Source organism: Etheostoma cragini, chromosome 20, assembly GCF_013103735.1.
Source record: "Etheostoma cragini isolate CJK2018 chromosome 20, CSU_Ecrag_1.0, whole genome shotgun sequence".
In the NCBI taxonomy this organism is placed as follows: domain Eukaryota; kingdom Metazoa; phylum Chordata; class Actinopteri; order Perciformes; family Percidae; genus Etheostoma; species Etheostoma cragini.
In genome coordinates, this window is record NC_048426.1 from 20,907,429 (window position 1) to 20,924,237 (window position 16,809).

Genomic DNA, 16,809 nt, shown 5'->3' on the forward strand with positions numbered 1-16,809 from the left:
ACACACACACACACTTTTTCTCTGTCTCTCGCAAAAAAAAAAAAAACTTTAAAACTTTGCCATTTTTAACAAAAGCGCCCGCAACATCAGGCATTTTTGGCTGCAACAATCTAAAAAAAAAGTCCAGATACATACAGATATATAGTTAAACGTGGGTTCTTACCTATCTGACGTTTCTGCTGGGCTTATTTTCTGTACTGTGTTGCTTTGCTAGCATCTTTATTGAAACCAAATCTAGTGTTACAAACAGCAACAACTCACCGCAGGGTCCAACTCACTGCTAGTTTGGTGTCATTTTCTTTACTCTGTGATAAAGTTAAAGGGCTTTGTAATGTACAAGTTAAAAAGGAGTGGTCAAAATTCATGCAGCCAAGAGATAAAATGTCTCAACTTTTACCTCCAAATATGGGTCAATCTCGGAAAACCCTGGATAAAACTGCATAGTGTAGGCTACATCATCTTTTTTGGAAATGGTAGGAGAGGGACTGAACATACTAAGCAGACGTATTTGGATCAACTTTCTATTTCTACTGGCTAATTCCAGTCTCTTAGATGTGTTCTGTGGATGTTATTAAGTAAGCCAAGTCAAGGTTCACAATACATTGCTTGCGTATGACTTTATGTATTCATAATCATACTTTATTAAACAGTACTAAACAGTAAGCCAGTGCAACTTTACACATTGTATTTCACTGGTTAGTGGAAGAGCAGGCCAGCACATATAGTTTGTAGACAGATCTTCTGACTGACGTCTTACAGCAGTTTACCGTTAACTTATGTCACATAGTGATGATGATTGGGAAAATGTTGTTGAGCCTGCTCTAGTTTCCTTGCCCTAGATTTCATGAAATGATCTTTAAAGTCTATCTGTGGTTGTCTTTTTTAAGATTACTTTTTGGGCATTTCTGGCCTTTATTTTTGATAGGACAGCTGAAGACATGAAAGGGGAGAGAGAGGGGGAATGACATGCAGCAAAGGGTCGCCCACTGCGTCGAGGACTAAACCTCTATACATGGCCGCCCGCTCTACCAACTGAGCTACCTGGGCGCCCGTGGCTCTCTTTTTACAGGGTCTGACATTCTAGCTAGGATTTTTAGTCTTTAAAAAAGTTTTTTATCAATCCCAGACAGAAAAACTGACAAGCACGCAAAACATGTCTCTGAAATTTTAAGGGAAATCGACCCATTTGGCCCGGCAGATTGCATTTTTTCATTCTCTTTACCGTCCAATCATTGTAGTCTGTGTTGCCTCCTTGCCGTCACTTACCTAAACTTCTTATCTGTTTTATTCCCTGAAGGCAAAATTGAAACAAGCACGGATTAACTCAATGTCACGGCAGCTTTGTCCCAGGGATAATGGGGGACAATGAGCTCTGCAGTGACAGCAGTAAATGATGCCAATTTTCTCAGAGAAAAGGAGAATGATATAATGACAAAGAAGAGAAGAGTTTGGGGAGATAGCTTAAGACTCTAATCCAACTTAAGTAAATCAGAATGCTCTGGGTTTTTCTGAGTGTTTGTATCATCCACTCATTGTGGTGCAGGCGGCACAAATGCTGACTGGAGATATGTGACAGAATGGGTTTCAGAAGATTTGATGAAGATTTTCACATTTCTGTGAAAAGAAGAATTGACATGTTTTGTTTTAAGGGGATAAAAAGTTAGGTTGAGATTTTCTTTCACTGCTCCGTATGACGTCCCTGTCACAGTGTTCATTTTCCTATCCAAAATCTTTGTCAAGCACACCCAGTTACATGTACTGTAAACTGTCTTTCTCCCAGAGAAATCTATCTGGGGAAGTTTGGTTGTTCAAACATGACATTTAAGAAATCAGGTTGAGCTGAACACTGACTGTAACCCTGATATTGCATGTAAACACACAGATGGATGAGTGCCATTGGGCCAAAACACTTCTTCTTCCTCCATTAATGTTCTTTTTAATGGTAATGTGGTGTTTCATTTACAAGTATGGGAATTTTATCACTTTATGTTCTGGTACTCACAGTAACAGGATCAGATGTTAGGTCAGGTCAGGAATCCAAACACATAGTGATTCATGTCTAGAAGGTGGGGTCCGATTCCTACAACACCGCTTCTTGATAGTCACATTTGTCTCTGTTGAAATCTCCTAAACCACCTAAAGAAGATAGATGCACAGTATGGCATGTTGGTGAAAGGAATTTATGGGCCATGGTTGTTCACATCATAATAACAGAGTTGTATGAACTCTTGACATCAAAGGAAAGAAGACTGACTCCCATGATTCCCCAAGGGAAAATTCAGTAGCATTTCAATGAACATTTTGGATGTTGATGATTTTCTGCCAAACAAACTGGGAGTCTTTGCAATTTCAAGGCATTAATTAGAAAAAGACATGCCACATTGGGTAAAATATTGACCTTTTGGATTTGTCCAGTCATGTATCTGTTCTAGGAGCACATGGCTGGCCATGACCAAAGTTTAATCAAAACATCAAACATTCAAACTGCACCTTAGAGTGCAGGAGGGAGCACTTACTTCTGATGTGGAGAGAATATAAAGAAAAGGACATCAGGTTCAGACAGACACATATTTAAATCCATAATGTTCTCAGACAAGGTTTCATGTTAAATAGTTTTATGACAGGATGACATAGCTGGTGTCTAATAATACAGCATTAGTACATCTCGTTAAAATTCCGTGACCATGTCAGAACACATGTCCTCCCAAACCCCACAGCTGCTTCCCATCCTAATTGGAGAAGATGAAAAGCACACAGAGAATGGTAGACAACAGGGTTTCATAATGTTTATTTTGGTGAAAACGGGGTGTTCTGGCTCCAGGCTTTGCCAGCCAAGGTGCATTAAAAAAAAAGCAATTTTGAAGTCTAAATGCAATTAATGGTCTTTACAAAATAATAGATCTTTCTTCTTTTTAAGCTTTGCATCTGCCAGGGGTCTGTCATTGCCAAATTCAGACAGTCCAACTGCCTGACTAAGAAGATGCTGCAGTCCTATGGCAATGGACAAAGAGACAGCAAATTAAATGTGCCAGTGTGGTACTGGATAATAAGCACTGTGTCACAGTGGTCTAGCATAAAGAAAAAGCAGATTGCTTGATCCCTCAAAAAGTCTGTTTGCACTTTCTCCATTAAAAACCAGCCCATACTTCCAGAGCGTATTTAAAGAGGACACATCATGTCTACGAACTCACAAACTGAAATAGTGAAACCCAGTTAGTTTTTTTTGTCGGCTGATTAGATCAGGCAACATGGGGCTCACCAAGCCATTTTAATTTGGCTCCCCTTCCTATGTCAGGCTCATCAAATTTTCACCACATCCGAATATTGTTGGGGTTTGAAATCTAAAAATTTGAAGAAACTTAGTCTTGCTTTGCCAGGGATGGGAGAATAACCTGCTCTAGTTTATTGGCATTTCTTTAGACTAACCACAATCATCATGGGCAGGGCTAAGCACCGGCACAGCCACGGTGTAGCAGTTAACCATATTCCTCATAAATCCAACAGAATTTAAAATTCCAACAGAAAGAAGGCAGAAGGTAACAGCCGAAAAGAGTGAAATCTGGTTGAATTTCCGGCGGCTACGGGGCAATCCCGGAAGTGGAACATTGTGGATATAGACTAGAAGAAACTATTCACTCTAACAAACCATTTCAGTTGGTATGTCAGGGGATTTTTGCTTCTGTGACAAGCTGCAGAATATCCTCCCAAAATCCCATTGACAAGCTCTTTCTGCAATGTGGGGTGTTACTAAGCCACAGAGATTTCCTGACTTCCATGGTTGGAGCGGTTAGCCGTTGCCAAGTACACCTCTGCTTTGACAACACAATATGCTTAACGAGATTCCAGAGCCTGCAAGCAGCGGCTCCACCTACAGCAGCCCAAGTGCCCAAACCTCCTTTCATATGGTGGGCTTAACATTGTTTGAGTGCAAACAGGCATGAAGCTGTAAAAGTTCAACCAGAATTCAGACAGTTACAATTTCACGCTGTATAATTGAAACACTGCTGTTGCGTGTGGCATAGGTCATCAAACAGGTGTCATTCTAGATTATGGTTGATGTAACAGAGTGAAACGGTGTTGAAGCGTTTCTCTAACTGCATGTGGACACGCTTTCTTTTTCACTCTTCGGCATCTTGCAGTTCTGCTCAGGTTGTTTTAATGCAGATTTAAAGCCTGGTGTTACATGCAGAGATAAGAAACCTTGGAGAAGAAGCTTGACGATGATGAATATGGAAATCAAGGATCGTCCACATAAACATTATGATACATAAATTCATCTGTTTTAATTTCACACCAAAAATACTGCCATACCCCTGCTGTGGCTGTCAGTTTCTTAATGTAAAACAAGCAGTGTGCATGCTCATGAATGTCAAATACTGCAAATAAGACGTGAGCTACTGAGTGCCTAAAAGGAAATTAATTAAGCTGTGTGGTCTCTGAACAATTTCTTCGAAACAAGTTACGTCAGAGTAATTAATCAAGAATGCACCTTGACATTTATGGACTCTTTAAGGGGTCAATCAAGGCGGATATACTGTAGCAGGCCAACATCGTTTAAATTCAGTGTTTTAGCACAATGCATTCAGTGTTTACAGTCTGTTAATTATGAACAAGATCACATTGCCAACGTCCCTTCTGTCAGGGTTTACAGGAATACAGTAGTATGAGAACATCAGGAGTCGCTAAGACACTGTGAATTACATTTACACATGCCAATAAAATACATGTAAGCCAAATACAGATGTGTGTAGAAACACAAATGTCTACAGTAGGCCGAGTAGCCCAATGATTTAGTACTGCTCTTCTAAAGTTGGGGTGAAAGACTAAGACAAGGAGTTATCTACAGTTATGCAAGCGGCTCTGTGAGGATGTTCTGTTACCATGCTAACATGCTCACAATGACAATGCTTCTGCACAAAGTTTCACAGCAATCCATCTTGAAAATGTTGAGATATATTTCAGTTCTGCCAAAAGTGGTGCACTGGCTGACCTACCCACTCCCTGCTGCTAGCAAGGCCAAATATTGTCAAAAGGCAGCAGAGGTAGAGATATACGGACATGTATCCATTAATATTGGTCAAGCTCCAAAAACACCAGACCCTACATTTCCCATAATGCAACTTAGTGGTGGAAATTTCTCCAAACACCCACACTTGAACTGAAGACTTTCTGTTCTAAGTCCCCCAAGTACCCGGGTGATGAAACTTGACAAATCTACTCCAGAACCACAGAAAACATCAGACATCTGTCTCCCCAGTCTGAGTTGTACTAACCATGACTACTAAATTGACTTTGACATGTGAAATCTGTGGAGTCACTGCCTCTTTAACTTTAACTCAAGATAGAAAGTTCAAAGAATGAGTCATAAGGTCCTTATTAGTCAGTGTTTTACTTGCACAAGCCAAGATTTAAGGGGTGAGGAAATCCATAAGTCCTGAGAGTTTCCATTGACTTTGTCTTGTCTTTCACAACTCTCTGCACAGCCTACACATATACTCTTTCTTACCAATTATTTCCACCTGGATCTAGCGCAGAGTTGCTGTACTGTCCTTTCAAATCAGATCTAATCTTTTCCTGCAAACAGACCTGTCATGATAACATGACAGGTTGCCGAGCATACCATAATCTTTCTGGAGGGATTTGCACATGACACCTGAGCTGCAAATGAGGCTCCTCAAAGACTCAACGTCAGAGGAAATGCTAGGCACGTTCCTTTGCCCTGCTGTTGGCGATGTTTTGATCCGAGCGCTGGGCGGTTGCACCTGCGCTGTCCCTTTTCTGTGCTAATGAATGATGTCTTCAAAGAAGCAGCGCTCTCCAAAGTCACCTTACACTATTGGGCCTGATGTAAAAGAAGACTTCACACAAACAGTACAGAGTGTGCAGACATTAGTGTACTGGGGTTTTACACAGAAGTAATTCCCATAGTTCAATACATCACTGTGAGAGCACATCCTGCATCCTGGCTCAGCCGAGTGGTGCAAACATGACATGAGCTAGTTGGATGAGAACAGACTGAGTTTGCAAGGAAGAAGAAATATGTTTTAGAGCAATCTTCAGCAATCTTACATAACAAACGCTGCAACACAGAGTTTCCTTTTCTTCCTCTCTCGGTTGTGTATTTTTACTATTCTTGCTACAGTAGGCAACCACTGAATCACCCGTCCTCAACCAATCATTATTTAGCTGTGAAGTCAAATGACGTTTTTTGTTCCACTCTGAGTTGAAGATTTTCAAAAGGCTTCACTTCCATTGAAAACAATTACAGCCCCCGGCGGAAACTGAACAGTCCAGGATATTCAACATCGTCAATACAGACTAGTTGGACTATGGCTAACTGTTAGTCCCCGTTGTAGCCATTTTGTACATTATTGACAATAAAAGGGTTTCTGGGCAATTGAACAACAAAGAGCAACAAAAAGTGCTTGCCATCCATTGGAGAAAAAAAACAATTCTTGAAATCTCCATATGTCAAAGGTGTTCATTAAAAATCAAAGCATGGATTTTAACATGATGTTCCTTAAGGTCTTGATGTCTAACTGAGGTATTTTGGAGGGATTCACAACAACTTTCTTTATCAATTCTTGATTAGTAAAAAAGGGTTATATTTCAATTCAAAAATTGCTAAAACAAATTATGATACATAATTTACAACAGCCATCATAAACCTAAACGGAAAAAAGTGACAGCCTACTTGGGCTATTGTGAATGAGTGGGTGTTGGCCTGGACTTCTGTTAAGTTTCCCGGCTTAAATTATTATCCCAGTCCAGCCGTGGGGGCAGAAGTTCTGACCCTGCATGACAGTAAAGTCTGCACGTCATGTGATTATGATATTATGAACATCTGCAAGACAGTTAGAGACCTATAGTGTGTCACACTGTTTAGTACCCTAACAGGGTGATACATCTAGGAGATGAGTCTGGGTATTTATAGTCTCATTTACATGCAAGATATATGATAAAGCCACATACAGTAATTGACTGGGTATGTTCAGCCCTCCAGTGCCAAACACAAGATGGAATATTTTAGCTCATGACAAGTTGGTATGCATTATGTATGCAAGGGTAATAACACATTTTATATTCCAAAATCTTTGTCGTTATAAAATCTCTTTTGGAATGAGGCTTACATAAAGAGCCTGGGCCTGAAGCACATGTTTGTCCCCTGTCAGGTTGTAATGCACTTGCTTATGCATGCAGGTTGGTAAACTAGCTGGATTACATTCCAAAACACAGGTCCAAAACAAGCTTAATATGACATCATTTTAGGTCCCATCATACAGCCATGCAAAGCCGCTGTGCATTATCGTTCCTGTTTACACACAGCGACATTCATTCGCATGCAAAAGATCGAATGACAGTGGTTTAGTTTTACACCATTTCTCCACTCACAATGCGTCCAACATTTATTTACCTACAATATTTCTGGCCTTTTCTGGTAAAACAATTACACAACAAGTTCTTAGAAAAGCTTTGAGTGCATTCGCCTCAGGAGAAGGACAATCCACCTACGTAGGTAGTATTGCAGCGGTGACACTATGGTCGAGGGTCAGCCCTTATCAACAAAGGATGGCATTTTAAAAGGTCAGCCCATAGCGTATAAATACATGGTACTGCCTCTTTCTTATTATCACCACGCATAGTACACACACACACACACACACACACACACACACACACACACACACACACACACACACACACACACACACACACACACACACACACACACACACACACACTTCTTTTTTTCTTCTGGCAAATAACCACTGGGTCAAGATTGCATGTTAAGAGCATATGCAATTTTTTAAACAACCCCATTATCGTAACACTGTTTTGACGGCAGCATTTTACAGTTTACAGTTTACATTTAGTGAATTCTATGTCTGATTCTGGAACCTTAGAAGCATCACTTGACTATTAGATAAAAACATGCTATGTTCCAATCAGTTGGACGGGTTGAACAGCCTTCACACAAAAAGCCAATGCATTTGTCACCAAGATGGTTTAATCAACATGAAAGGCATATGAACCCAAGGTTCATGTATTGTCCATTCATAGACATACATAAAAGGTAAAATAATGGTAAAGAATTTGAGCAACGACAGGATCAGACTACCTTTTTTTTGTTGTCTTTAGAGATGGGAAGTAACGAAGTACAAATACTTCGTTACTGTACTGATACTGTTCTGATATTTCTACTTTACTTTACTATATATTTTTGTGGCGACTTTTTACTTCTACTCCTTACATTTTTACACAAATATCGGTACTTTCTACTTCTTACATTTTACAAAATTGGCTCGTTACTTTTATTTTTACAAGAGGTTGTCATGTCGGACAATAGCGCGGACACGCGCCTCACACCGCGAGCGGGTGCGCGCGCCACACGGAGAAAAAAGTGAGAGAAATGAAAAGGGGACAAGCTGTCCGGAGGATAACCAGCTGAGTTTGTGTGTGAGAGTCTTTGAGAACTGTAAGTCGTATAATTCATGTTGTCCGTTCACTTAAGCCTGTTTTATTTTTTTTGGGCACCCAGATAGCTCAGTGGGTAGAGCGGGTGCCCATGTATAGAGGTTTACTCCTCGACGCAGCCGGCCGGGGTTCGAATCCAGCCTGCGGCCATTTGCTGCATGTCACTCCCCCTTTCACAACTTCAGCTGTCCTGTCCATTAAAGGCCTAAAATGCCCCCCCCAAAAAAGCCTATTTTTGGTCTATAGTTCTTCACATTTAAAGTAAGTTAGCTAGTGGTTTTGGTGTGTTCTTCACATGTTAGCTAGGTTGCACGTTAGTCTTAATGAAGCGTCAACAGTTTCACCAGCTTTATTCGCATGAGTTTCTTTCTTTTTTTTTACCGAACTTCAGATACTGTAGTTCAGTTGACAAGTGGATGGAAACTTAGCTAGAGAGAAGTCGTCTGGGGCCAAGTTGCCACCAGAATCCGCTTTAATCCAGTCCTAATCTAGTTCTCAACTTTTACATAATTTCCCTTGAGTTATCCTTATTATTGTTTACGTCATCAATACCATATTCAATCTAAATGGGTGGGAATACATCTACTGTACGTTGCATTTGACGCACTACTAAGACAACTCAACAGATTCAGCATTGTGCATTAATTCACAGCAAATCATTGAGGCTTGATGGCGCTAACGTTAGCACATAGTAGTATGGAGGGCGCTAACGTTAGCACATTGTAGTATGGATGGAAACATGATTGAAAATGAAGAAAACAGCAAGACATTCCCATCATCCTCAGCCTTATCTGAGAGAGATGTTTGAGACAGAAGGCATCAAGAACGACTCCTGGCCAATGTGCTGGGGAACTTCTTCATTAATGTCTGTTTAGTCATTCCTTTTTTCTTAAGCCGTATTTGAGCACACACATAAATGTAGATTCATTTTTATGTTAGGGGGAAAGATTAAAAATAAAAACTGGATCTGTGAATTCTCACAGAATCACAACTGAATTCATATCTTGCTAATAAGTCAGAATCTTATTAACCTGGAGTCCCAGTCTCTGTCATAATAATCATATATTTAGGCCTATTGGCAGACATCCATTTAAAATGTAGCCATTGCCACATAAAGACCGTGTCTTCCATGTCCACTATGGTTCCTCAGCGTCTCTCTAGTAACATTTGTGTGCTTCAGGTAGCTTTTGCAAGGCTACTTTTACTTTTATACTTTAAGTAAATTTCCAAGCCTGTACTTTGTTACTTTTACTTGAGTAAAGAAGTTTAATCAGTACTTCCACTTTTACCAGAGTATTTTTTAACACAAGTATCTGTACTTCTACTTAAGTACGGAAAGTGAGTACTTTTGCCATCTCTGGTTGTCTTTCACTATGTGAATATGTCAGACTAGACAGACATATTGCCAATAATCTTGCTGTGTCATGGAAAGAAGAGTGGCAACACTACAAGTATGACACCCGCCAGCCCCCAGACCAATTATCGCGTGCTGTAGTGACATAAGATGGTGACATAACATGTTGGATGCTTTTATATAGACCTTAGTAGTCCCCTAATACCATATCTGAAGTCTCTTTTATATAGACCTTAGTGGTCCCCTGATACTGTATCTGAAGTCACTTTTATATAGACCTTAGTGGTCCCCTAATACCATATCTGGAGTCTCTTTCCCAAAATTCAGCCTTGGTGCACAATTGCAGCCACTAGAGCCAGTCCCACAATGAGCTTTCCTTAGTATGTGCCATTTCTCTCTTTCTCATGTGCAGGACAAATTCTGCGGGCGGGCAAAGCAGAGAAAGGGGAGGTAATCTTGCCCCTTATAAATCCTCATAAGGAACACAATTCCAGATTGGACAGAGCAGGATACCCAGGGCTCGGTTTACAACAATCACCACTTCTACACACTTGGGGGGCCATTGGCAGGCTGGGACAAAGCTTACTAACGTTAAAACCCTCATAAAATGATATTGTCATGCCATGGGACCTTTAAACTGACCGTTGTAGGTCTGAAATAAAAAACAGATTCAGCGACTGCAGGGTCTGTTTTGAAATCTTGGAGTTTGTCCAATCAGGTGCAGCCATCGTGGTTGTAGGAGGGTGTAGCCTGTTTTCCTTTGCTTGTCAGTGTCAAAGTGAAGAGAAACAGATAACTAGCATTGCATTCTTGTGGCTAGCCCACTAGCGTACTATGCTGGGAGAAAAAAGCCTATATGGGTACTGTGTGTATCTTTCCTCCACCAGACAGCAGCCGTAGCGTTTTTCCTTTATGGCCTTGTTTACGCATGTGCACCAGAGAGGCAGGGAGCACTTTCTCTTCCTATTGGGCAACGTCAAGGAACACGTCGTAGAACATGTCACACTAGGAGGACGTAGACATACAATTGTGACATGCTGGACTTTCCGTGTCGTGGTTGTGAAGTGTCCCACAATTTGATTGCTGATATTCGATTATGTCACACTACAAGAGGTAAAGGTCGCAACCAATATTTTTGGGCACTACTTTGAACATTTGTCTGCAACGTGTCTGTCGGGTCAAAATCGGGCTGAATTTGTGTAGTCTGATCCTGGCATAAGAGATCATTCACTGTAAATGTTGATGTAGTAATGATGCTAACTGGTAAGTAAAGGTGCCAATGCCTGTGGCCTAATCTCAGTTGCTAAGTGCTTTAGTGTGACAGCCAGCCACCAGACTCTGCTTCCTGTCAGGTTTAATCACAGATGATGAGGGAAGTTGACACATTTTGACACTGACATATGCGAAACACTGAAAATGCCTCATGCAACACAGTTTAAAACAAGTTAGAATTATTCCCCTGGCTATCCCACATGCGGCTGAAATTGTTTAAAGAGCAACTTAAAATGAACTACAAATCCTCTTTTTACTGACTTCCAGGGTTTGAAGTTTTCAGCTCTCTGCAGTGATGTAAATGTCCTCAGGGTGTGTTCAGTGCCCCTCGACATTACTGTTGGGCGTGGTTTTTCAACTGGTAACCCTGCCCAACAACGATTAAAACCTCAAACTCTCAACCAAATGGAAGCAAAAAAGGTTGAATTGGGAGTTCATGTTGATGTTTTCAATTCATCTATATGTATTTGCAAAATGTATGCACTATTAAATTCCTACTGCTGAAATGAAATACCACAAATACAACTTTACTTTGAAAAGCATCCACCCAAATGTATGTGGTTTGAATTCTCCTCTTTAAAATGTTTAGCAGGTTATTTTCAAGTTGGGCAATTTAGATACATTTTCTTTCAGGTTTACAAATTCAGATGAGAGAGGTTCAGGTGAGCTTACATGAATTTTATCTTTCTTGAATCATAGAGTATGGCATAATGTAACCTGATAGAACCGAGATCTGATCCATTCCAATCAGGCTCATACACTAATGCTATAGTGCATAGTTTCTGTCGTTTGCATTAGGAATTCTAAGCAATGACAACAATTTTGTCGGTGCATCCCACTGACACAACCCTTCCGTGATTGCGCTTCACCCCCAGCCCTCCTCCACACAGTTGCTAAATAGCCAAGGAGGACACGGAGGATTAAAAAAACATTATAGACTCTTCAGAAGAAGTATTCATCTTTACTTGTGTTTCTGAGTGCAAAGTCACCGGATGAGACCCATTTCTAAACACAGCCATGAGGAGAAATACATAGAAAGTATTGTGAAGTTGATAGTCTTTGTTAGCTTTTTTATTAACTCATAAAGGCAATGGCTTTAATTTAATGGATGTTCATTTTTTGAAAAAAACCTCACACACTAAAGTTTTAATGTCAATGTCTGAATTTTAACAACCCAAGTAGAGGAACCTTACTTTATTTGTATTTTGAGATCTGAAAATCACTAGTTAACTTAAATGTTTTTTGTTTTGAATATTGGACAACTACATTTTCTATCTGAATTTATAATCTAAAAATAATAATACTCATAACCCAATGCAAGTGATTTGTAACCACACACAGGGTGAATGGAGCGGGTCAGTGTGACTGCTTTATGTAGATGAACAACCTTTGCATGTCACAACCTTGCACTAGTCTAGGCATTAAATATGTCAATGCTCAAAGCCCTCCTGTGGTACCCACTTTATTTTCTAATGTCTGACGACAAGATGTAGATTGTACACTAGTCTTTCAACAGAAAAGGGACATCCGATCAAAGAATCCTTTGTGCTTTCTATCATGGAACTCTGCACTCAAACACACGTGCAGACTCCTGAGCCAATCAAGGTGCATACAGTACCGTACAGCAGGTACATAATTCAGGAGAAACAATGAAAAGTTTCAAGCTGTTAGCTATAATGGCTCTACCCCTGATTGTAGTACCTGGTAATTATGTTGTCTTTGCTGAGGTCTGTGTGTGATACACAAAAGTTTTTTTTTTGTTGCTAACAAACACCAGACAGTATTCCGGGCTGCCAACCTATACTGTCATGGACATGTTTCAGTACTTCACAAAAATCCCTAACGCTAACCCTAACCCACACACAATTCCGTCGAAAAGCTTCAAACAAACCTGGAGATTTCTATAGGATGGACAAATGCTTGTAATCATTCATGTTAGTTACACAGTGATAACACAGATTCTTATTCATATGAAATAATTTCAGGGAAATCTTAACTTTCACAGTTGTTAGCAAATGCACATCATGAAGAAAGTAAGGTCGTCCATATTCTCGCTTTGCCAAACTCTCGTCCACTGCGGTGCTGCAGAGGAGGGTCTGGCTGGTCCACACAGCATTCGGGGATGGGGGAAAAACATGCTCTGGTTTTTTGGGCATTTCTTTAAACAAATCACAATTGTCTTGGGTGGTGCCATTGCAAAATAGCCTCAGGAAGGAACTTGTTTTGGTGGAACGTGTGTACCTTCTAAAGTTGTTTAGTCGTGCATGCTGTCCTGTAGAGATCTGAGGAGGAGTTAATCATAGTCCTCATAAATCAACCAGAGTTTTAAATTACAACACAAAGAATTCAGGAGGAAGAGATGTCGGCGAAAAGACATGCATGTGGCACCGTTGCAATCCCTGAGGTGGAACTTTGTGGATAAAAAGTCTTTTCACTTCTCACTGATCACTGGTACACCAATGCTGCCTACATCACCTTAGCCTCCACCTCCCTAGTTCAGAGTGTTAACATGACTTAAAAGTTTAAAAGGCGTTTTAATGTCTTGATTTGAGCAGACTCTTGTATACAGGGGGGTTTCAGCATCGTCCTCCCTGTTCCAGCTTAGCATGCTGCTCGGCTGATCCAAGGAGCATTATTAGAGCAGAGCCTTCAGTACCATGTCTAACTAACTGTATTTACATTTTTTGCAATAAATGGTTGAATCCATTACGAGAGTGTTACTGACTAAACAATCATTCCCTGAAAGAACCAGACAGGCCTGTCTTTCAATTTTTTTTGGGAAACTTGACATTTTCAGCAACTAACTTGTTACCTCGAAGTTTCCTGAAACCAACCGTTGGTCAAATCAGTATCAATAGGCAGATTGCATTATGTTCCTGATCAGTGTCTAAAACAAACTGTCCTGCAAACAACATGCCAAGGTGCTGCTCTGTCTGTGTCACATCTGTATGGAAAACACACATAAAATATTCAATTACACGTTCACAATGCTTTCAGTCAGGGAAATATGACTGAACGAATAGCTTTCGTTCTCTTTGATGAAACACTGATGTTTGTTGATAACATTCTGCTGCAAACCAGCTGCTGATGGCAATAACAAGATGCTGAAGCACAATAACACCAGAAAGAGCCCTAGAGAGACATGAATATAGAGTAGGGTATGATGCTCTGATGAGGCAAATGAGAAGTTGCTCCACATTTGCATGATGTGGGACTGGAGTTGTCTGGCAGTACAATATATGTCATCAGTTAATTAGATGGAGAAAAACGCATCCGTCTATCAATAGCTCTTTTGATCAATAAAACATGAAAAGCTTTGTCAGCGGTCGCTCTGTCACATTCTAAAAAAAGACAGTGGCTTGCTTTTTTCTATTCTGTTTGATTACTGGAACAGGGGGGGAAACTATATTTCCAGATGATTTTCTCAACATTTATGAGTTCATTGCTGATTACAATTATTTTTAATTACGTTTTAAAAATGGCTAAGTGCCTTGTTGTTTATGTCATTATTAATCATTCCTCATGACAGATGGCATCTGAAAGATGTGTACAGTACTGCAGTACTGTAGTCATTTGTTTTCTTTATTTAATATGAATGTACTAAATTTGTATTTTCCAAATAGATGTGTACATAATACTGACCTTTCATGCAAATCCAGTAGGTGGTTATATATTGTATAATGTAAGTGTTTATGTCTCTGACACATTGGGTCACCATGTCTCAAACCTTCTGAGATCTCTCCCACAGTGATGCTGCTTGTGATGCAATTAAAAGTTTGTCTTCTAAGTGGTCACCTTTTGGGTTGAACAGCACTTATACAATAATATTAAGCTGTTGAGGTTAATTATTCTGCATCATTAAACCCAGGCAGGGATTTCAGATCATTCTTTATCAGTCTGTAATTCAGTCGATGTTAACATAATCCTTACATACAGTGCAATTAACCCAAGTAGGAGGGAAATTAAGTGATAACAAACTGTTTCATTTTACAGTATTTAGCGTAATAAAAAACTCCCATGAAGCTGAAAATGTTCCCAAGACAGCATGACATGTCAGTGTACGCCCCCATTATAGATTGATTGTGCTTCTATTTGCTGCATCTACAAAGAGCTTAAATTAGGTAAATATGCATTTTAACAATTCAGATACTGTAGTCAAGATCCCTTGCAGGGGTACAGAGTTAGATATAAAAAGCAGATGAACACAACTGTGTAATTTCACAAAGGGTGTGACCAATATGGATTTTCACATGATAACAGTATCCAGATTTTAATAAAGCACAACAGCTGACATTTTTTTTCTTCTAATACAGATGTTCAATATCTCAAATCAACAGAACATTGTTTTTCCCATGAGGGGATTTTGTTTGTGGTCAGGCATTCAACACTCAAACCCAACATACAACAATACATAGCCCAAATTAATCATACCAGAGAATAAATAAATGTAAATGTAATATTAAATTCCCAAAAGAGACTTTAAAAACCCTGGGGGTAGGAGTGGAGGGGTGGGTAGGGAGACTAGGTCAGAGGATGCAGAGACATCTCTACATGCTATTATTTAGATATACATTTAAATATGTCCTGTAACGTTTTCCTGTGTACAAAAGTTATGTTTACATTAAATATGAAAAGTATTTTGTGTATTCTTAAAGTCTAACAAGGGTGTTGAATACATTTCCATCCCAAAAAAATATTTGCAAAGCCAATACAATTGACATTTTGAATCTTGTTTGCCAATGCTGCCTTTCTCTGTGAATAACCTCAAACTGTAGATCAATGTGAAACCATTGGCAGGATTGAGGATGGCAACACCCGCATACACAGCATGCGCATCCTTGTGTGCACGCATGACACAACCAAAATAGGGACCCACACATAAACTACTGCATAGCTCTACTAGAGCTCAGAAACTCATGATGCATACCCCAACCACTTGGTTAATAGTATGTTCCGCCACAATGCTGGGGCTCTGTATACAGACATTTATGCAAATCTGTTACTAAACTAACCAATTTATATAACCTGTGTTAGACACTGTATATATGTTCTAAATGGTGGAAATGTACCATGAAACATATATACACTAAACAAAATTATAAACGCTCTTTTTTTTTGGCCCCATTTTTCATAAGTTGAACTTTGAAGACTTTTTCTATGTACACAAAAGGCTAGTTTCTCTCAAATATTGTTCACAAATCTGTCTAAATAGTGATAATCCATCCACCTCACAGGTGTGGCATATCAAGATGCTGATCAGACAGCATGGTTATTGCAGAGTTGTGCCTTAGGCTGGCAGCAATAAAAGGCCACTCTAAAATGGGCAGTTTTATCACTCGGCACAATGACACAGATGTCGCAAGTTTTGAGGGAGCTTGTAATTGTTTCCTTTGTGTTAAATGTTCATTTCTTTACCATAGGCATTCTCCAAAGGGGTTTCAGCATGCACCCAGCTTCACAACGGCAGACCACGTGTAACCACACCAGCCCAAGACCTCCACAATCAGCCTCTTCCCTTCCAGGATCGTCTGAGACCAGCCACCCGGACAACTGCTGCAACAATCGATTTGCATAACCAGAGAATTTCTGTACAAACTGTCAGAAACAGTCTCAGAGAAGCTCATTTAATGCTCGTCGTCCTCATCGGGGTCTTGACCTGAATGCAATTCATCTTTGTAACCAACTTGAGTGGGCAAATGCTCACATTA

At 39.9% G+C, this 16,809-nt stretch overlaps 1 protein-coding gene across 2 annotated transcripts in view; it reads right to left on the minus strand.

Annotated features, from left to right (window-relative positions):
* The window catches only part of LOC117935317 (leucine-rich repeat and fibronectin type-III domain-containing protein 2), a 127,415-nt gene that overhangs the window by 49,776 nt on the left and 60,830 nt on the right, over window positions 1-16,809 (minus strand). For both annotated transcript variants that reach the window (XM_034857425.1, XM_034857424.1), the window contains exon 3: window positions 2,003-2,136. The gene's annotated coding sequence lies outside the window, so the exon portion shown is untranslated. The remainder of the gene's footprint in view (window positions 1-2,002; window positions 2,137-16,809) is intronic.